The 21,607-nt window shown below is 42.1% G+C and overlaps 1 protein-coding gene and 1 long non-coding RNA gene across 5 annotated transcripts in view; one reads left to right on the forward strand and one right to left on the reverse strand.

Annotated features, from left to right (window-relative positions):
- The window catches only part of AUTS2 (activator of transcription and developmental regulator AUTS2), a 1,208,818-nt gene that overhangs the window by 481,647 nt on the left and 705,564 nt on the right, over window positions 1-21,607 (reverse strand). The window lies entirely within an intron of this gene.
- Window positions 7,585-20,353, forward strand: LOC129638197 (uncharacterized). The gene is made up of 4 exons (XR_008707729.1): window positions 7,585-7,644; window positions 16,251-16,343; window positions 19,379-19,410; window positions 20,219-20,353. It is a non-coding gene; the product is annotated as an uncharacterized LOC129638197 (long non-coding RNA).

Here is a 21,607-nt window from a genome sequence, read left to right on the forward strand (position 1 = left end):
TGCAACGCAGGAGACTGGGGTTTGATCCCTGGGTTGGGAAGATCCCCTGGAGAACGTAATGTGTGAAGCTTTTTCTCTTGCTGGATTCTCACTCACTTTTAAATGGACACTCACCAGTAGAGAAGAACACAAAATGAAAACAACAACAAATCACCTGACTTCTGGTGGGCATTTTGTTACATTGCAAAAGCCATCATTTTGTGACCATCTCTGTCTGGATATAAGGCTGACATGTAAGTGTTTGCCTTCTCTTGGCTCCACATGAATAAAGCTGAGACTTTAGCATCTAGCAGCTTCAGAATGCAGAGGATAAAATTCCACAGCTTTGCAGAGATATTATACTACACTATGAAGGCTCATTTACACAGTAAAGATCAGCCTTGTTCAAAATACATTCCCTTCAATTCAGTTTTATCAAGATTTGGGAAGTCTCACCTGCACAAATACACTATGATACATATAACAATTATCCCTACAAAGAATTTTTTTCCTTTAAAAAAAAAAAAAAGTCCCTAACTCAAGTGGAATTTATACAAGTAAAGAAGTTTGGCTGATAAATCTTCTTGAAAGTCAAAATGTTAAAACAAGACAATCAATTCAGTCTGTAAGTAACCTCTGAATTTTCTACAGTTATTGAATGCCCCTTCTAATATCAGAACTAGAATGCTAAATACAAAATTCTTTTTTTTTTTCTTAATTGGACTGACCAAATAAGTTTTCCAAGATTCAAGGGAACATTTCATTTTCATAAACAGAATCTGAAACAAATGACTTCAATATGGAGATGCCCCTTAAACTAAGGGCAATATTCCTGGGGAGCAAACATATCATAATAAATTATCTTGAGAGTAATCTTTTTTGTATGACACAGCAGTATGTTTAGTGAATATGTTTCAGGAAACTAGTGTTTCACTTCAGACATGTCCCAACTGCCTGGATATTTATCTAGCCACATACATTTTCTTTCTATCCTATAAATTTTTCAAACATGGAAGTGCCTGATTTAGTCACTGTGGTTGGAAATACTGTTTATTTGGTGTCTAAGAGAACACTCAAAGGTGCTCCAAACTACTAAATCAATTTGGTGGCTTATAATCAGGATTCTTTAAAAATAATGAAATAGACACACAAAAAATCAGAGTTCATATGCTTCCTAACTCTCTTCACAAGTATTTAAAACAGCACTGCAATCACTTATAATGATGTTTAAGTGAAGCCTATGGAATTCTGCCAAATTCATGGAGAAAGAAAATGAGGGGAGAAGAGACCTAATGCAAAACTATTCCAATATGAAAAAAAGTGGAAACTTGGTGTTGGGATGTTTGGAAGGACTTTCTATATTAAAGGAGGTACGATTGCTTCCTGGTTAAGAGCAAAGGCGTTACACAATACTGGACTTGAATCGCTGCTGCACCTTCCCTGCCTTGTTCTAGCTGGGTATCTCCTTTGAAAAAGTAAAAGCGTTAGTGGCTGAGTCGTATCTGACTCCTCGCGACCCCATGGACTGTAGCCTGCCAGGCTCCTCTGTGCCTGGAATTCTCCAGGCAAGAATACTGGAGTGGGTTGCCATTCCCTTCTCCAGGGGATCTTCCCCACCCACAGGGATCGAACCGGAGTCTCCTGCACTTCAGGCAGATTCTTTACAGTCTGAGCCACCACGGAAGCCCTAGGTAAGTCCTTAATGACTAGATAGCAAGCACCAGTCTAAGTGCTTCTGCCGGTATTGTCATGGTATCTAGTCATTTATATGGTAAATGAATTTGTTAAAATACACCAGCAAGGATCCAAATTAAGGCAGCTCTTGCAAGATGTTTCCTGACTGTCTTCACTCAGCTGGTACCACTGTTGATTCTTGGGGTCCCTGTCATCACATTCTAGGAAGGAGGCCAGACACTGACCCAACTGCCCTGACTCCTTTTCCTCTACCCATCCTACCGGCGCCTTCCCCTCCTGGATGCTTAAATGAGATTTCAAAATGCTTTCTCCCCACTCTAACACTGTCATTCCCAGGGGAATCTGGAGCCTGCCTGCTGCCAGCCTTGGTCCACTATTTCTTCTTCCCCCTTTCTCCTAAGGCCACTACCTCTACCCAGCCTATCACTTTGTAAGTCTGCTAGCTTTTCATATCAGACTTACATGCTAGATTACCTACTCCTGGAGAACAGAGACTGTATTAGTCTTATTCCCTGGTGGTGCACAGCACACAGTGGGAGTTCAACAAATGTTTACCAAATGAATAAAATCTCTGGCTCTCAGATCCAGTTAAGCTGCCCCCAGGGATTCCCTTAAATGCCATGATGCAAAATAAAGACAAATCTAATACATGCTGGTAAGTCTGGCTTTTGTATAAGTTCAATGAAAGTGAACGTCACTCTCAGAATACTTCCATCACAGATGTGAAGGAGGCTTGTGTAGTTATAGCCAGGTTTTATGAACGACAGGCTTCTCTTTGGTACACAAATGTAACAGGATGACACTGGGCTGAATGCACAATGCCCCTTTCTGACACTAGGAGTTTCCTGAAGACGATGCTCTAGTGACCTCCTGGGCTTAATTTACAGTTTAGACTGAGGCTCAGTAAAACAAAGTACCAACAGGCTACAGTTTCTAACTGACTTCATGTAGCTGTTAAGGAAAATAAAAAAATAAAAACTTACTGCATTCCAAACTGGTATCAAGCCTCCCTTTTTCCTTAAGCTACAGGGGAGGTTTAATAATTAATAAATGATTAAAGCACTTAGGGACAGTGGTATAGAAAGCACAGCCCAACAAGTCTTAATGAGCAGATTTAGGATAATTTCATCTATGGATTGAATGAGAGATAATTTTCTTTTATTTATTCATTTACTTATTCTTTTGTCTAAATTCTTCAGTAAAATAAAAGCTCCCTCAGGGCAATTTTCAAAGGATTAGTTAGATGGAAAAACAGGATAAAGGCATGACAATGTAACTGATTAAGAGTGTGTAGTGTTTTTTAGAGCCTCTTTCCAAAGCCACTCATTCACGGGACATGTGCTCTGAAGGTGTTAGGTGCCCTGGGTCCTGAGGAAACCAAGAAGAATGAATGAAGACAGAGAAAATACACCTTCTGAACTTGGTAGAGACGATATTTTGTTTTTACTAAAATCCTCACAAGAGTAAACACAGGAGCGACTTAGCAAATACTTCTTTTTAATGTCTACAGGTTTTCCTGACTTCCATTACTGTTCTCTGTCTCACCCTAACATATCCTATCTCATGATGTACTCAAAAGTATTTATTTTTAAAAATCTCACCAAGTTAGCTGCATTGAGAAACTCCTAAGGAAAGAAAGAGGGTCAGGTACTTTTAACATTTCTGTTTTGTGCCATCATCTGCCTCCTTTCATAAAAACAAAAGTGCAAATCCTAAACGTGATCATTATCTTTGGTGGATACCCCTCACAGGATCCCCCAGCTCACAAATCCTTCAGCTTATTTCAAAAACACAGAGCCTCAAGATTAAAGCAGTTTTCTGTTCAGGAGGCATCAGTGAGAAGATCACTTAGGCCTTAATATTCCCTTCAGTAGTAACTCGATGCTCCATATTTTGTGTGTGTGTGCTTTACTATGTCCCACCAGGTGTTATTCATTTAAATCCCAGACTCTTGCTGACATGGCAAAGCAGAAGCAGAAATGTTTTGTAAAACTTAAATGAACCTGGAAGTGGACACTTGTTCTATAAATCTTTCAAGTGTTGGGTTATTCCTTGGAAACCACTTTTGCAAGGACCTTCCATCTTCCTGGAAGCACATAAAACACCCAGGTTCTGTCCCAGCAGCACTGAAGAGGCACTCACAGGCATGATGCATTTTCATGCAAACGAGAACCAAACTTCAAACCAAACACTGGTCACCTAATGCTCAGTTTTGCTGAGAGGAAGATGGCAGTAAAGTGTTCGAGTGAGAAGTGGGAGCTGGGTCTCACTTTTCTAAACACTTTCTGGTAAAGCCACCCTACCTGCTGACACTCACGAAGCCCTCCGTCATGACAGCAGGCAGCCCTTTAGCCATGAGTGTCCGTCCCCCTTGATCCACCCCAGAACTCATGGTCCAAACACTCTGAGGGTTAATGACATGGGAGTGGTGGAGGTGGACCCCAAACCTTTCCCAATCAAAAGGCAGTCAACCTGAAGTAACAATTGGTAAGTCACAGGGCCCTAAGTCTCTGGGTTTAAGGTCATTGATGTGAAGCTTTGCTGAGCAATGTGTCATGCCTTCTCCTCCTCCTCTTGTGTCTCCACTCTGCTCATGTCTCTGCTCCTCATATCAGTCTTTACTACGTTGTCTTAATTGTCCTCCAGGCCCCAACATTTCTGTCCCATGTCTCACCTTTGAGTGCATAATTTTCCATTTCTGACCCCCTCACTGCGCCACCCTCTCTTTCATGACACTGCGTCATGTCAACAAGTGCATCTGCTGGTTCTACAGCATGAAAATCTTCATGTGACACACATGTGTGTGCGCGCTCACTCAAGTTGTGTCCGGCTCTTTGTGACCCCATGGACTGTAGCCCGCTAGGCTCCTCTGTCCATGGGATTCTCTCCCAAGAACATTCATGGGAATGCCATCTCCTCCTCCAGGGCATCTTCCCAACTCAGAGACTGAACCCATGTCTCCTGCACTGGCAGGCAGATCCTTTACCACTCAGTGTCACCTGGGAAGCCCCACGACACACCTAACAGCTATTCTTACCACACATAACCCTGCTAAGAATTTTAAAAATACCGCAGTGGGTAAGAACAGCGATCCACTGGTGCCAAACTGTCTTCCCGCTGGTGTTCCTAAAGGTGGCATGTTGTGACCACTACGTTTTAGAAGTCTCAAATTCCCCTTTATGGTTAGCTGATCATGATTCAATCTTCATCATCCATAAGCTAAATTAACCTTCTGGAGCCTATACAGATTCAAAATTCAACAAAATCTTACTGACTGCCTCCCATGTACATGCCTGACACTGCAGCCAGCAATGGAGACACATGAATAAACAAGACAGTCTCAGCCCCTTCCTCTGACCACCAGACAGCGGGACCCTGAAGGCAGGGGCCATGTCCTAGTGCCAGTCTGGGAACATCTAGTTAACCCAGGGCTCCGCGCTTGTGCCCAGTAATCATTTTCAACTGCTGAAAAGCAGCAGGATGAACACTGCTGGCGCTGGAACCCGAGCCTGAGGCCTGGGTCTCTCGTTTACTCTCTCTGCGCCCCCATGGACTGCAGTCCACCAGGCTCCTCTGTGTATGGGATTCTCCAGGCAAAAATACTGCAGTGGGCTGCCATGCCCTCCTCCAGGGGATCTTCCCAACCCAGGGATCAAACCCAGGTCTCCCGCATCGCGGGCAAATTCTTTACCCTCTGAGCCACCAGGGAAGCCCACTAAATGTACAACCTCAGGCAAAGGACTTGATGTCCTTCTGTTTTTCTTCCTCAAACGTCACCGGAAAAACCAACAATAATGGATTCTATGAAGATTAAGTTAATACACGAAGTGTTTAAAATGGTAGCTAACACATAGTAGGTAATAAAAAGATTAGTTATTAGTTTCTATACAAGGTTCATCTTGATATTGCTAGCAAAAGAAAATGTTTCCCACTCTTTGAACAGGCATCTCTTTCCCATGGCAAGTGATGAATTCATTAAGATTCACAATCTGCGTCAAAAGGTTACGACCTTGCCCTGCAGTGACAAGAGACGATACAAAGGAATATACAAATGCTCTTCCAGAAACACACACACATTTTCTCTCTCGTTCTCAGGAAAAAAATATCCATTTGTACCAAAAAACAAACAAACAAAAAAAACAACCCAACAACAAACGCCCCCCGCCCCGCCACAAAACTTCACGAAGGGTTTTCTTAAAAAGGAAGATAAACAAGGATGAAAGCCATGCCCAGCAGCAACCATTTCAAGCATGACCTGGTGAGTTCTCAGTTTCAGATCAAGCACTCCCCAGCGGTGTTACCTGGGGGATCTTTCACTCACACATCAAACCCCCTTCCGCTGGCCACTTCCCACACAGCACATGCTGCCAGGTGCAGAAACATCACTGTTTTCTTGCCCAGAGTGTTGCGGGTCAGGGGTGGGAGCCAGTGTCTAAGGCATAGTGGGGGTGGAGGGAGACAAACCCAGGTACCGGCTGTGCACTCTCTCGTGTCCCCAGAAGACCTGCAGTACATGGCTTTTCCAGGGACCCAATTTCAGTCCTGCACTACATTTGGCAAGGAATGCCTTTCAAGCGCCACACGTTGGTCTCAAAATCAAAAAGTCCGTATCAGGAATGGAGACTGGCCCCTTCAGCCTGGGCTGGAAGGAGAAGTGTGCAGAGGGTGAGCTCGCTCCGGCAGGTGGGAGCAGCCGACAGCCTGCTGATGCTCGGCTGAGATCCTCTCTTAATCAGCCAAGCCACCCCCTCTTCCAATAGGCCTCAAGTGAAGAATGACCAAGTTATAGATTTTATTCCATGACTAATTCTGAGGATACATCCTTTGAGAGCTAAGTTTTATTTAATCAACTATTGATCATCAAAACAGTTCTTCTGGCCTTACATTTCACTGCATGACTGACTTTCTTTATTTCACAGTACATGCAGCATTTAATGAGTTCTAACTCTGTACAGGGCATCGACCATTTCTCCTGCTCTTCCTTCACCCACAGGTTGGCTCAACTTCAGTTCAAAGTAAACGGTAACAGGAAGTACACAGTGTACAATCTGAGCTGGAATGAGGGGACTGCATGGGCACCGTTTTAGGAAGATTGTTTACAGTGGAATGAGAGTGGGGACTCCTTCGGAGGCAAGTACAATAATCTAAGCTGGAGGTGAAAGGTGTCTTAACCGTGACTGTGGCTTTTAGAATCAAAAGGAAGTTCCAGACCCAAGAATCAGGGGGCTAGAATGTGCATGGCTTATTGAATGGCTGGATATGAGAGTGAGAGAGAAGAGGTGGTAGAGTGAACTAGTGTTATTCAGACCTGGGAGGCTCTCAAGCCAAGTCAGGGGATGAGAAACTTAACTTTGGGTGCAAGAAATGATGCTTTCTATCTGAGGAAGGCGTCCAGCAGGTGGTTGATGATGTGGGTCTGGAGCTCTAGAGGGGAGACCGGGAGCAGAAGAGATAAAGGCGGAAGGTGAGGGCCTGGGTGGTGGGAGGAAAAAAAAGGCAAAGTGAGAGGCAGTTAGCTAGCAACTGTGCTAAGTACTTGGTGTGTGTCTGCTACTTTTATCCTCACAACCCTCTGAAAAAGTATGAGGAAATGTACTGAGAAGCGTTACTCAGGTTTCCACAGTGCAGTAAGAGGTGGACGCAGGGTTTGATTCAGATCTATACAGGTGAGTGTTACAGCCATGCTATTAGGTAACATTTTCTATTAATACACGGATTCTTAGATATTTGAGGAGAAAGAGGGGAGAACCTGACAAAGACAGTCAAGAGGATGAGACTGAGGATTGGGCAGGATCAGGAAAACCATGGGATGAGAGCTCCAAGGGGGGAACATGGAATCAGCTGGGCAGAATCCCGCCATCCTCAGCTGGGCTTTGTGATTAGCAAGTCATTGGTGGATGTTAAGAAATTATGTAATTAGCACAAGAGGATGTAATATACTCACTCAGAGGTTAAGAAGAATGGAGGGCGGTGAGTATAAAATGTCTTGACTTCGAAGGGGAGAGACTCAAAATGGAACAATTAATTTTTTTTTTTTTTTAAGATGGAGATGACTTGCTCAAGTTCATATGCTGAGAGGGAAGGAAGTGGTGAAGGAGGTAGTGGGTATAAGACAAAGGGAAAGAAATGATTGATGTGACAAAGCCATGGCAGAGACAGTAAGGGTTGGCTGAAGAACATGGTTTTGACCTTGGGAAAAGGAAGAGCACGTTTTGCACTGACAGCAGAGGGAGTGATGTAAACATGAATAATGATTCTGACACAAAATGTTAAATGGAGGAGGTGGAAGTCAAGCATGATCTTATTGGACATCCTAGATATTCTTGCAGGGCTATCTATAGACAATGAGGTGTGGTAGGAAAGTCCGGAGTGGAGGATTCGAGATGAGAGGATGAAGTCTGGGGTAACCACTGTAGAGACGGTTAAGATGAGCGAATACTCAGCACAAGGCCCAGCCAGACTTAGAAATTTGTATCAGATGCAGTCGGAGAAAGAGTTGATTTTCTCCACCAATTTAACCTATGTGCGCATCAACCTTGGCTGACAGCAAAGTACACGCAGGAATGTTTACGTGCTCACACACGCCATGAACGAAGGCAGCCGTCTGTGAATCGGGGCTGAAGTTTAATTCCCCTGGCTTGTGTCCAAGTGGGTATCATTACTCTCCAGAGAAGGATACAGAAGAGAAGGACCTAATGGCAGGGTGTAAGTAGGGAGTTGTCTAGCTTTCCTTATTCGTAGCTTTTATTAGTACATAATTGTCTGCTCAAGATGTAGGAATGAGATGACCTGGAAAATGAGAGCGGAAAAGGAAGGAAAACCCCTCATGTTCTTGAAGGCTGGGGGGGCTACATCCTAATAACAGTGACGTGCACTTATCATTTTAACAAGAGAAAAGGACAAGGAAATGTCCTCCTGCTTAAAAAAGAAAGCAGGGTCTATCAATAACGACCTGAGGGCCATCGTTATCTTTCTTTTTTTTTTTTTAAATCGTTATCTTTCTGAACCATCACTCCTGTGATGCGAGAGGTGCCAGCTCTGGTGCTAAAATGCGGCTAATGAATTTCGTGGGAGTTCTTCATGGGAGGCTGATCCCCACCGCTGGGCGGCTGAGCTCCACATCCCGGTCCTGCCGCTCCCATGTCTCCGTGGAAGGAAAAGCAGGGCCAATGCATTCCAGGCCAGGGCCTGGCTCACAAGGCTGGTAGAAATTCTTTGCAATTTCAGGCCACTGCTGTGACATTACCTACAAGGCTCCTTTTTCCATGAATCTGTTACATCCAATAGGAGGAACCAGCAGGGTACAAGGCTGGTGGAGGCTACAAGCCTGAACCAGGTGTCTCTGTGATGAGGGCATTTACCATGAAAAAAGTACTGTGAGTTCATTCATTTGCTTATTTTCAGGAATTTTCTGGGTCTTTGGAAAGGCAGCAGTGCCAAATTCAGCATCCTTTCTGGGTGAAATAATCACTGAAGAATTTAAGATCAACAACTGAATGATAGATGCCATTTACCATAATCATGGGGGAGGCACATTTACCGTCAAAACTGTGCGGATTTGGTGCAGGATCCTAAAGAGAATCTTCTTGCTTGTTTCCGAACAAGCAGCCTTAAGGTGACTCCAAGTACATAAAATCCTTTAATCGCTGTCTTTAACCTAGTATTAGTCATGCTTAATAAAATGTCTTGGTAGTTTCAGAGCACTTAGAAAAAACAGTATTTCATCTAATTCTTAGTGCACCTACTGGCCTGTGGGGAGGAGGGTGGGACAAGTATTATCATCTTCATTTCATTGACAAGGAAACTGTAGGTCCCTGTCACACTGTCACCAAACCTGACCTTGAGTACTCTCAGAGCGGGGGGATGTCCTTACATTCTAAGACATCTGATTATAATTTCATATGACTAACTGTAAAGAAGTATTTTATGCTGTGCCTAAATGTGTTGCCCTGCAATTACTCTCAAGTGGTCTTATGTTTTTCCTTTGGAACAACAAGATATAAATCTGATTGTATTTCACAAAAGAGCTCTTCAGACATTCTCTTAGTTCCAAATCAGCCATCCACAACATCTCGTGCTCTTTGGCTGTTTTTGTTTTTTTTTTTTGTTTTTTTTTTTACACATGAAAATGGGTCAAAATCTATTGTTTTCTTGTCCTATGCTGTCCAAGCCATTGGCCACTGGTGGTTATTAAAATGAAAAATAATTACAATGAAAATTTTAAACGTCTGACTGTGACTGGTACATATATGACTGTGGCCACCAGACTGGATGGAGGAGCACACTCCTATCCTAACAAAAGTTATCCTGGACAGCTGTGTTCAAAGACCCTTGAAGTGCTTTTGTCTGAATTTCTGGCCTACATATTCATCTCGTTGTGGAGTCGTCTTTCTTATTACCTACTTTCAGTACCACCTTTTCAAGAGAGTATCAGGTCTATCTAATTTATTTTTTATACTTGGGTGGGGTATTGGTGGAGAAAAGAAAAAGAACTCTATCTTACATTCTGTCAGCTTAGAAATACTTAATTGGTTTGTAGGCTGTCTGACAAGCTTTAATATTCTCATCTTTTCAAATCTAAACTCAGCTGGAGGCGAAATCACTGCCTATATTAAATACGCAAGAATTCTATTATTAAAATGGAAGTAAAAGTTCTTTTTACTTAAACTGACAAAACACAGAAGATGGACTTCATGTCTCTTTCACTCCTAGGGAGCCTGGAAGTGAAGGCTTCCTTCCACAGAGAAGGAAGAAAAAAGAACATCCTGAGACTTAGAAATTCTGAAACAGTTTGACTGACCATGACAAAGATTTACTTTGGCATCTGACCTGGTTGCTTTTTAAACGCACACAAACTGGAAAACGTGGACAGTACAGATGAGGCAGTTGGAAAGGCACAAAGGGACCTCCGAGACGATCTAGTCCAAAGCACCTACTTGATGAGGAAACAGAAGCTCAGAAGATGTCAGTCATTTTGGTCCAGAACCTAGTCTTTGAGTTCTAATTCAGGGTCCTCCTACCAGTGTGATCCACACAGTCAAAGGCTTTGGCATAGTCAATAAAGCAGAAATAGATGTTTTTCTGGAACTCTCTTGCTTTTTCTATGATCCAGTGGAGAGTTCCAGAAAAACATCTATTTCTGCTTTATTGACTATGCCAAAGCCTTTGACTGTGTGGATCACAATAAACTGTGGAAAATTCTGAAAGAGATGGGAATACCAGACCACCTGATCTGCCTCTTGAGAAATTTGTATGCAGGTCAGGAAGCAACAGTTAGAACTGGACATGGAACAACAGACTGGTTCCAAATAGGAAAAGGAGTACGTCAAGGCTGTATATTGTCACCCTGTTTATTTAACTTCTATGAAGAGTACATCATGAGAAACGCTGGACTGGAAGAAACACAAGCTGGAATCAAGATTGCCTGGAGAAATATCAATAACCTCAGATATGCAGATGACACCACCCTTATGGCAGGCAGAAAGTGAAGAGGAACTCAAAAGCCTCTTGATGAAAGTGAAAGTGGAGAGTGAAAAAGTTGGCTTAAAGCTCAACATTCAGAAAACGAAGATCATGGCATCCGGTCCCATCACTTCATGGGAAATAGATGGGGAAAGAGTGGAAACAGTGTCAGACTTTATTTTTCTGGGCTCCAAAATCACTACAGATGGTGACTGCAGCCATGAAATTAAAAGATGCTTACTCCTTGGAAGGAAAGTTATGAACAACCTAGATAGCATACTCAAAAGCAGAGACATTACTTTGCCAACAAAGGTTCGTCTAGTCAAGGCTATGGTTTTTCCTGTGGTCATGTATGGATGTGAGAGTTGGACTGTGAAGAAGGCTGAGCGCCGAAGAATTGATGCTTTTGACCTGTGGTGTTGGAGAAGACTCTTGAGAGTCCCTTGGAAAGGAGATCCAACCAGTCCATTCTGAAGGAGATCAGCCCTGGGATTTCTTTGGAAGGAATGATGCTAAAGCTGAAACTCCAGTACTTTGGCCACCTCATGCAAAGAGCTGACTCATTGGAAAAGACTCTGATGCTGGGAGGGATTGGGGGCAGGAGGAGAAGGGGACGACAGAGGATGAGATGGCTGGATGGCATCACTGACTCAATGGATGTGAGTCTGAGTGAACTCCGGGAGTTGGTGATGGACAGGGAGGCCTGGCGTGCTGAGATTCATGGGGTTGCAAAGAGTCGGACACGACTGAGCGACTGATCTGATCTGATCTGATGCAGCTTACAACATGAATTTGGAGAGGGAGAGCTATAGCAACTGTGTTTTGAATTTATTTATTTTTTTTAATGGTAAGGGAAAATCGAGGCTCAGTGACCCTCCATTTTCAATAAAAATCAAGGGACTTCTCTGGTGGTCCGGTGGCTAAGACTCTGTGATCCCAGTGCAGGGGGCCGGGATTCAATTTGTGTTCAGGGAATGAGATCCCACAAGCTATCCAACCATCTCATCCTCTGTCATCCCCTTCTCCTGCCTTCAGTCCTTCCCAGCATCAGGGTCTTTTCCAAAGAGTTGGCTCTTCGAATCAAGTGGCCAAAGTATTGGAGCTTCAGCTTTAGCATCAGTCCTTCCAATGAATATTCCTTTAGGATTGACTGGTTTTATATCCTTGCAGTCCAGGAGACTCTCAAGAGTCTTCTCCAGCACCACAATTCGAAAGTGACAATTCAGCGCTCAGCCTTTTTTATGGTCCAGCTCTCACATCCACACATGACTACTGGAAAAAACCCTAGCTTTGACTCTTTGAGTTCCTAGAATCCTTAAATGCAAATGTAAACTTAATTTGCCTCAGAGCTCGAATTCCTCTATCACTTTACCTCTCCCTTCTCAGATCTATGGGCAAAAAGGAACAGAGGCAACATACTGTAAAGATAAGCCATGTTTCTTAATTACTAAACAGTCAATATGCTGTTTATGAAACAGGATTGGGTTGAAAGAATAATGGTTTCTTTCTCTATTGATGCACCTACTTTAACAGGTTTTTACTCTAATTATAAACCTTCATAGTCCCTTATTTTTAAGACTGTGTAGAAATAGTAATATTCTAGACATAATTCATGGATTCCAACCAATTACCATACAATAGAATAATGATTTCCTACTGTGCTCATTATGGTATTTGCCATCACTTCAAGTGATTTGAGTCTTCAGTGCAGAGTATCTGAACAATAATCAGATATGTGATGTGTGTTGTTTCAAACAAGATGATATTAAAGACACAAGTCATAGCAAATGGAAATAAAAAGGCATGTTTTCTCTGTGAGTAAATTTATAGGATTTGGGCCAAAATGTAAGGTATAGAATCTTGTCTCAAATGCCCTGCTTTTTTTTCCCCTATGCCTTCATGCTGCTGCTGCTGCTAAGTCGCTTTAGTCGTGTCCGACTCTGTGCTATCCCATAGACGGCAGCCCACCAGGCTCCCCCGTCCCTGGAATTCTCCAGGCAAGAATACTGCAGTGGGTTGCCATTTCCTTCTCCAATGCATGAAAGTGAAAAGTGAAAGTGAAGCCGCTCATGACCTAACTGTATAAGAGAAGTCTGGCATTCTTGGAGACACTCTGATTTTCATACTATCAAAACCTGGTTGTAGGGACTTCCCTCGTGGTCCAGAGGCTAAGATTCCTTGCTCCCTATGCAGGGGACCCAGGTTCAATCTCTGGTCAGGTAACTAGATCCCAAAACTAAAGATCCCACATGCCACAACAGAGATCTAAGATCCCACGCCCAGAACTAAGACTCAGTGCAGCCAAATAAATTTAAAACAAAACAAAACCTGGTCCTCAGAAAGTGTCACCAACACATTTAGACTCTAGTCTAAAGGTCTAACAAAGGGTTTTTCTGAGCCTGTATGTTTACTAATACAGTATAGAGGTATAAGATATGAAATAAACCACTTTTCCCCACAGACAGGAATTTATCCCACTAGTTCTTAAATGATGGTTCAGAAACACTTTTGGATCCTTGTGCTGCAAAAGTTCTCAAGAAGTTACAGTAACAAAGCCATGTGTCTTCAGAGGGTCTATAAGAAGCAGTGCTAATTAACACACTGCCCACCTGGAGTGTTTCTTTGAACATACGGCTTTCTGATCAGTGTTCAGGGCCCTCCTCCTACAGACCCAAGAGGCATTCTCCCCACTTGGCAAGCAAGGACTTGACAATACACTTTGCTTCTCACCTCTTATTTTAGCCAACTGAAACATCAGGGTGTGTTTCACCTATATGTTTAGCTATACAGAACATTATTTTTTAAAAAATATAAAGTCAGATACTTCAGGGAATGTCTGAGGAAGTGTATACTTGTGCCTCAACACGCTATCTGAGAACTACCGTTCTAAAGAATAGATCACATTTATGGAGCTCTTGATCTATGTAAAGCACTGCTAAATGGCTTGCCTCATTTTGGACCAAATTCTTCTCTTCACTACATAAGAGCTGTAGTGACAATATTTGGCAAAATTTATTGATAATCACAGCTCAATACTTCAAGGGAAATCCATGGGCTAATTCTAAGAAGAATTTTAATCGTACTTTTAATCAACTAGTGTTATTACAGTATTTAAAAATAAGTCTTTCTCAGCTTGTCTCCATCTGAGACATGGATAACGCAGGAGTCAAAGTGGTAAGTTTGCTCTTAAAATACTCTAAACTTTACCCCTGAGGCTGGATATATTCTCTCTATACTCCTAGTGTGTGTGTGTGTATGCTCAGTTGCTCAGTCATCTCCTACTCTCTGCAACCCCATGGACTATAGCCCTCCAGGCTCCTCTGTCCATGGAATTCTCCAGGCAAGAATACTGGAGTGGGTTGTCATTACCTTCTCCAGGGGATCTTCCCATCCCAGGTACTGAATGGCATTTCCTGCATCTTCTGCATTGGCAGGTGGGTTCTTTATCACTGAGCCACCTGGGAAGACACCACACTCCTAGTACATCCGCAGAAATGCTAATGCCAGAGAACTAAGATGGACAAAATGGGGTATGCCCTAGGAAACGTTTTTTTAAAACTCATGGGCTTTACATAACAATTCCCTCATCTCTTTCCTTTTTCTTCAGAATGGAAGCCCAAGTGTTGCTCCCTATCTGATGCACAGGGGGTCTAGTCAGACACAATTCTTATTTGAAGTCTTAAAGTTAACTAAAGCTTGGCAAAAATCAATCTGAGATAAATCTGATCTAAGTTTCAATCACTGTCGATAAATATTCACTGAATTTTACCCAAATAAATGTATTTTAGGTCCTTTTCAAAAAATTATTTTTGAAATAACTATACTGGGGACACAAATCAACAAAGATAGTGAAACATAGTTTCTCAAAGATTAAAAGTAGGAGATTCCGAAAGTAAAAACCTCTCATCTGTTGTAATTATTACTCCCTCGATTGACAGACGTGACTTTCAGCCCATGGGTTATGGACATCAAAACATAAAGCATTTATGTTGCTAATCTAAAGGCTTTAGATATAATATCTCATTTAAAACTCTCAAAAATTCTATGTCAAAGCAAAACATTATTTTTAGCAGCATGCAGACAGAGAAGACTAAACTACTTAATTTAGGTTTCTTTACTTACTTGTCCAGGGGACTTATTGTGAGTAACTCATTGACTCTTTAGAATGTGGTTATGTTCAAAGGTAAACACAGTTGTTGTTGCTGTTTTTAAGTTGTTAACTCCTTAAGAATATGTCAAGGCCAAGGTTATATCCTTTATGTTATGGTACTTCAATGAAGTTACTGTTCAAGGACTTGTGCAGACCCAAAATTGCTTTTGGAAAGGCAGTACTCAGAGAGGAATTAAGGCAGGTGAAGAGAAGAGACTTAAGCTGCTCTGCTGTTATTCTTAACCCTGTGGTCTTGGTCAAGTCACTTAACCTCTCTATGCCTCAGTTTCCCCACTGAGGAAGGATGGAGGATATGCCCTCTATCTTGCAAGACTGTGGTGAGGTTTACAAATACTGGATGAAAACCTCAGAGCATATGTCTGGCACATAAGAAAGGGTCTAGTGGACACACAAGCTTATACTTTTTAATAACTACCTGCAAGCATTGGTGTAAGCCCTTCGTGAGGACAAGAATGCATTTGAGGTCTTTCTTTTTTATAAGTAATGTGGCAGATTTGTTGATCCTGCTTATAAGGTCAGGAGTCGACGGAGAGCTTTCTAGTCACCATCAGGGATATTTGTACAACCAGACCCAGCAGTGATGCTCAGCAAGGCTTTCGGACTGATTCATGTGGCACAGCACCCAGAAATCATGCGCTCCTCTGTGTTAATGGTTATGGAATATTCATTAAAGCCTAATACGTTTGTTATTTAAATTGGAACAATTTTACTCAGAAAATACATGATTACATTACATATTTTAAAAAGCAAATGAAAGATAGTGTCTTCCTCAAAACAAGTGCTGCTTCTTTTTTTTTTTAATCCAGAGTTAACAGCTGTTTCGTTTGGTATTTGTTACCTGATTATGTAAGAAGTCATGGCTTACCATAAATACGTATTAGAAAAACACACATCTAAAATAATTTTACTCATTTACTTGTTCTTTTTTTCCCCAATCTTTCAGTGGAAAAATGGCAGCAGTCATTTGATGGTGAAATAGCTCAGTCTTAGCTCATAGGAAAAGTGTGTTTTGATGGAGATACATGTTTTGATAGAGGTAAGTGTTTATATATATATATACACATATATATTTTTTACTTATTTATTTGGCTGTGCTGGGTCTTAGTTGAGGCATGCGAGATCTTTAGTGGTGGCAAGCAAACTCTTACTAGCAGAGCCTGGGATCTAGTTCCCTGACCAGGGATTGAACCTGGACCCCTTTTACTGGGAGCACAGAGTCAGCCACTGGACCACCAAGGAAGTCCCTGATGGACGTAAGTTTGAGCATCACCAGTCTCAGGATCATGCGGTAGATTTTTCCCGGCTCTATCTCATATCTAATCAAACCTCCACAGACATACACACCTGGTAGGTCCAGCTACTCTGAGCAATGTCTTCAAATACCCACAACCTAGTGTCTAACTTTATGCCTTGAGCTCACATTGACAGACAAAATGGTGAACAAGGATCACCCATCTCTCTCTCTGCCTCCTTCCTTCCTTTCTTCCTTCCTTCCCTAGCTCTCTTTCTCTCTGCAAGTCCTGTGAATTATACTATCTGTTGTCTGTTGTTTTAAGTCTCCTTACAACTTCTTCTCAATGTTTAGTGACAAAGAAACATTTCTTGGTTCTGATAAACTTTAGTATCTCCTTTCAGTACATGATACAACGCAAGCTATAAAGGGAAAAAATAAACATGAATTCCCATGTTTTGTACAAGCTGTAAGAAACTTAGCCTAAGTTTCGTGCTCATTTGTTTCTTTGGGCCTAGGTTGTCTGATAGAATTATTTTCTCCGTCCTGAATCCTTCATTATGTAGTCAGTGCTCTTCTGCTTACTGGTTTTACACTTACACTGTGACTCTTTTATTACAAATATCCCCAAATCTGACAATATATGTCCAATGGACTTACACATATTTTCTGAGGTTTTAGCAGTATGAAAAGGTAGAAAACTAGAAGCTTGCTCTATGTTTGCACAGTATAAGTTAAAGTCTGTCTTTCTTGCAGAGGGTCATCTCTAAGAAGATCAGCATAGGTGGCTTGATTATTAAATTATACTACCAAAATCTCTGCATTATTAAAAATTTTAACCAATTTTTAATGTTTGTGTGTAACAAACTGAAGAAATTAAAGAATATTTCTCTACTCAATACAATTCCAAGCAGACTTTCTTATGGAACCTGTGCCTTTTTACTAAGATGAAAATTGGAGAGAATCCAAATTCATTATTTTTATGAATGCAAAGATGTAGATGAACATTGTTATAAGTCATACATAAGGACTGATTGTTATATGGTGAGACATCTTTTAAACACAGGGAAAGCACTGACTCTTCAGTGGGCACCTTCCTTTGTCACTGATGGCAACATAAACTGGGACACTGAAGTGAAAAGTGACAACCAGGAGCACCTTTTGAAAAGAGTGCCTCGTCCTTTACTGAACAATTTCACAAGGAGATATGTATTCAAAAACATAATCACTACAACATTTTTCATAATAATAAATAACTCAAATACTTAAAAACAAGTTAGACAAATAATGACATTATCAATATAACAGGATACTGTGCAGTCATTAAAAATCAAGCTATGGAAAAATTTTAATGACCTTGAAAGTTTATGTGAGATGCAGAGAGAAGGAAGACTAAAGTGCTTATATCCTAAAATGGTAAGAGAGATCACCTCTTAGTTTTATTATAAGTGCAAGTTTTTCTTTGACATTTTCTAAAATCTCTAGAATGCAACTACGTTGCTGCTTTCAATCAGCAAACCCAAAATTTCTATTAAAAGACAGCCTTTCCGTATTAACTTTCTTAAAGGAATCAGCCTTGCTCTCACCACAGCAGCTTTCTTTCCTCTGTGCTCTGTCAGAAGTCTGGAGGGGATGTTCAAAAGAACTCAACTCAGAACCGAGCATCTTCAGACTTTTGCAACTTCAGACATGGCACCACACCCCAAATAAAAGTTCATGGGTGATTTCTACAGGCCGCCAATACTGCCCTGGCCACCAGTGAAAAACCCAGGGCAACTCTGCCTGCTGTGGGACAATCCCCTTAAAAGACTACCCACCGAGGTGTGCTGAGGTATAGTTCGGAGCTGGTGAAATCGGAACTGGCAGCCAAGGAAGCACTATTAGCCATGGCTCCTAGGCCTCAGTTTCTTCACTTGTTAATTGGGGTGACTAACACTTCAAGCTTCCATCCTGCTATAAAGTTCCAGGGTTTTATGATAACAGTCTAGGAAAGGAGACACAGTGGGATAATGCCGAGTGAGAACAGGAACCCCTGCTGCTGCTCACAGCGTGACTTGCTGGGATTCCCTTGCTTTAGGCAGGAAAGCGGTAGCAGATGTCTGCGGTGGTAGTGATGGGCATGGAACTGCAGGGAGGAACCAAAATGTCGTGCCCTGAGCTCTAAGGAGGGTGCCATGCTGGGCTGGGAAACGTCTCCTCTAGAGCAGCGAGAGATGAGAGACGGGGCCCAGTCACAGAGTGTGGTTAGAGCAGGAAGAAGCCCTCGACGCCTCCCCTTCCTGTGTCACACATCCCCAGAGAAAAAGCAAATGGCAGTATGTATGTCAAAAAGAAGAGATGAGGACGAAAAAGACAGTTTGTATTTTTTCCTTTGAGAAGAGGGAAGAAAAGAAGGGTCCAGGATAGGATATCAATTAAGTCCTTCTGGCAATAAGGACCCATGTGCAATGCAGATGGAAAGGCTCGTTTCTTAGAGAGGAAATGGGGGCCATAAGGCGACCTTTATAAATCTCTGAATTATACAGCCTTCTCTGGGGTGTGTTCCACTTAAAACTACTGTATACCACAAGGGGCTTAGAATGGATAGAGTCTGTGTCTTTCCTCTGAGTTATTGTGCAAGCAAATCAAACAAGAGCAGAGTGGCCGAAGGAAAACCACTGAAGTCAGAGCAGTGATTATGGGATGCCCTGGGAGATGCAACAGGACCGTGTGTGTGTGTCTGCGTGTGTGCGTGTCTGTGTGTGTCTGTGTGTACCACTGCAGCATCTGCCAGTTGCTAAATCAACCTTAGCTCCCTTCTGCGGTGGGACTCACTCAGGGATCTCCAATCTGCCTTGCAGGAACTGCATCTGTCCTTGAACAAGCAATTACGGTGAGCCCATGACAGATCCCTGGGGCCTCTGGTGGTGGGAGGAGGGCAGAGGAGGAAAAGGCATCACAGGAAGGTTAGAAGCCTCACGAGGACAGGAGAGTCACCAGCCTGATACGATGGAGGGGAAGACAGTACTAACTCTGTCACCCTCTACTAATGCACAGTGTGTGCAGAGGGGGAGCGAGAGCGGAGGCCTGTGGATGGACGGCTCTTAGCCTGCCTGCTCCTGCACAGCAGGGCACTTGGCAGCGTGACTAAGCATTGCACGGTCCTTTACCATGATTTCTTCCCTGGTGGCTAAGAGGTTAAAGTGTCTGCCTCCAATGCGGGAGACCTGGGTTCGATCCCTGGGTCGGTAAGATCCCCTGGAGAAGGAAATGTTAACCCACTCCAGTATTCTTGCCTGGAGAATCCCATGGACGGAGAAGCCTGGTGGGCTACGGTCCACGGGGTCGCAAAGAGTAGGACACGACTGAGTGATTTCACCTTCACCTTTACCACGTGGAGTGAGTGTTACACAGGTTTCCTTGAACTCAAGGAAAGAAGCATTTTGTCCCCAAAGAATCTACCCCTACATGAAAGCAGCTTCACTGATAAACCCACAGGCACAGGGGAGTTCACAGAAAATTGTTCATCAAGGTCTGGGCTCATAGACAGTTTGTGAAGAGAAAGGATATATTAGCACAGGATGGAAATGATGGCTAAAAGAAACATCTTCTTGAGAACTGGGTCGAGTCACCATGAGTGTGTGGGCAGACACACAGCCAACTCCTTCATTCACAGCCCCGCCCCCCCAACTCTCTCCTAGAGCCTCCCGGGGAGTGAAAGTCAGGCTGTGGACATAAAAAGGATGAGCCAAGAATGACTGGACTGACCAACATCATCCGTGTTCTTAACCAAGGACCCCGGTTCAGCTCTCTCTGAAGTAACAAACACCTAACACAATCTGGCGGTTTTATTACTGAGACTGCACCACACAGTGGTGGATGAATGAATGGTGGGGAGGACATCAGCGAGGGGACAGAAAGAAATCAAGTCTAAGAAGACAGAAAGGACAGGGAAAGGATGTATTAAATTAACTCAAGAATACAGGCGGTTGTAATTATATACATTTGAAGGTAATGGTGTTCTTTAGTGACTAAAACACCAAAACAAGTTATAGAATTCAGTGCAGTTTAGCATAACTGACTTATTGTGGGGTCTATAAACTTAATCAATGGCTTTGGTTTCCAGGGTGTCGTTCAAACACTGGAGCTTCATAAATAAATATTAGAAGTGTCTGTCAATCTCTCCTTTTGGGAACTGGTATGGCAGATAGTTTACAATGTATGTTGGTATCTGAATGTCATCATCCATTAAGAATTTTTTTAAAAAATGGAAGCCTAATATTACCTATATTGACAGAATTAATTATAAAATTATAGCATTGTGGAGAGGTAGGTAGGACGGAGGCAGAAGTAAAGAAAACACAGCATCTCCTCTTTAGAAGCTCACAAATGCCTCATGTTCTCAAAGGCTCAGCTTTACAAGTTCAGGAAGATGACTATTTTAAGTTTCTTTTTCTACCTTATTTTAAAACAAAAAACTCTTGAGCCATGGAAACTCAGTAAGAAAGAACAATAAATACTGAAAGACTTCATGCCACTAAGACGTGTGAAAATTAAACAAAAGTACCAAGTCTGAAATTTGATACCAAATTATAAAATGAAAGATAAACTTTTTATATATTCATAACCAATAATAGTCTTTGACATCTATGATTCCCTCATTTAAGCAAACACTCATCAGGAAATTATTGTGAACAGAAATGTAATACACTGGCTGACTTTCCCTTCCTTCTTCATACTCCAGTAAATTAGTATGAATACAACTACACACACAAATAAAATGCAATTTAGACCAACCTATGGAAAACTTCAGTTTGAATTATAGTCTAAATGCTCATATACATAATTTTTTAAAAAAGGAATACAGAATTATCCTAAAGTCCAAAATGTAATTCTAACTAACAGCTAAAAGATCTTTGAGGACAAATTTAATGAAAGAAGACCAACCATCAGAATTTTAAGAACTTAAAAAGTTGCTTCTCTTAGAGCCAGTTAAACACAAAACGATTAAACCTCCCCTTTCGATTTTTCCAAGATCCTTTATAATCTCGCTTATTTCTTTACCAAATAAATACAGTTTTACGATATTG

This window comes from Bubalus kerabau, chromosome 23, assembly GCF_029407905.1.
Source record: "Bubalus kerabau isolate K-KA32 ecotype Philippines breed swamp buffalo chromosome 23, PCC_UOA_SB_1v2, whole genome shotgun sequence".
Lineage (NCBI taxonomy): Eukaryota > Metazoa > Chordata > Mammalia > Artiodactyla > Bovidae > Bubalus > Bubalus kerabau.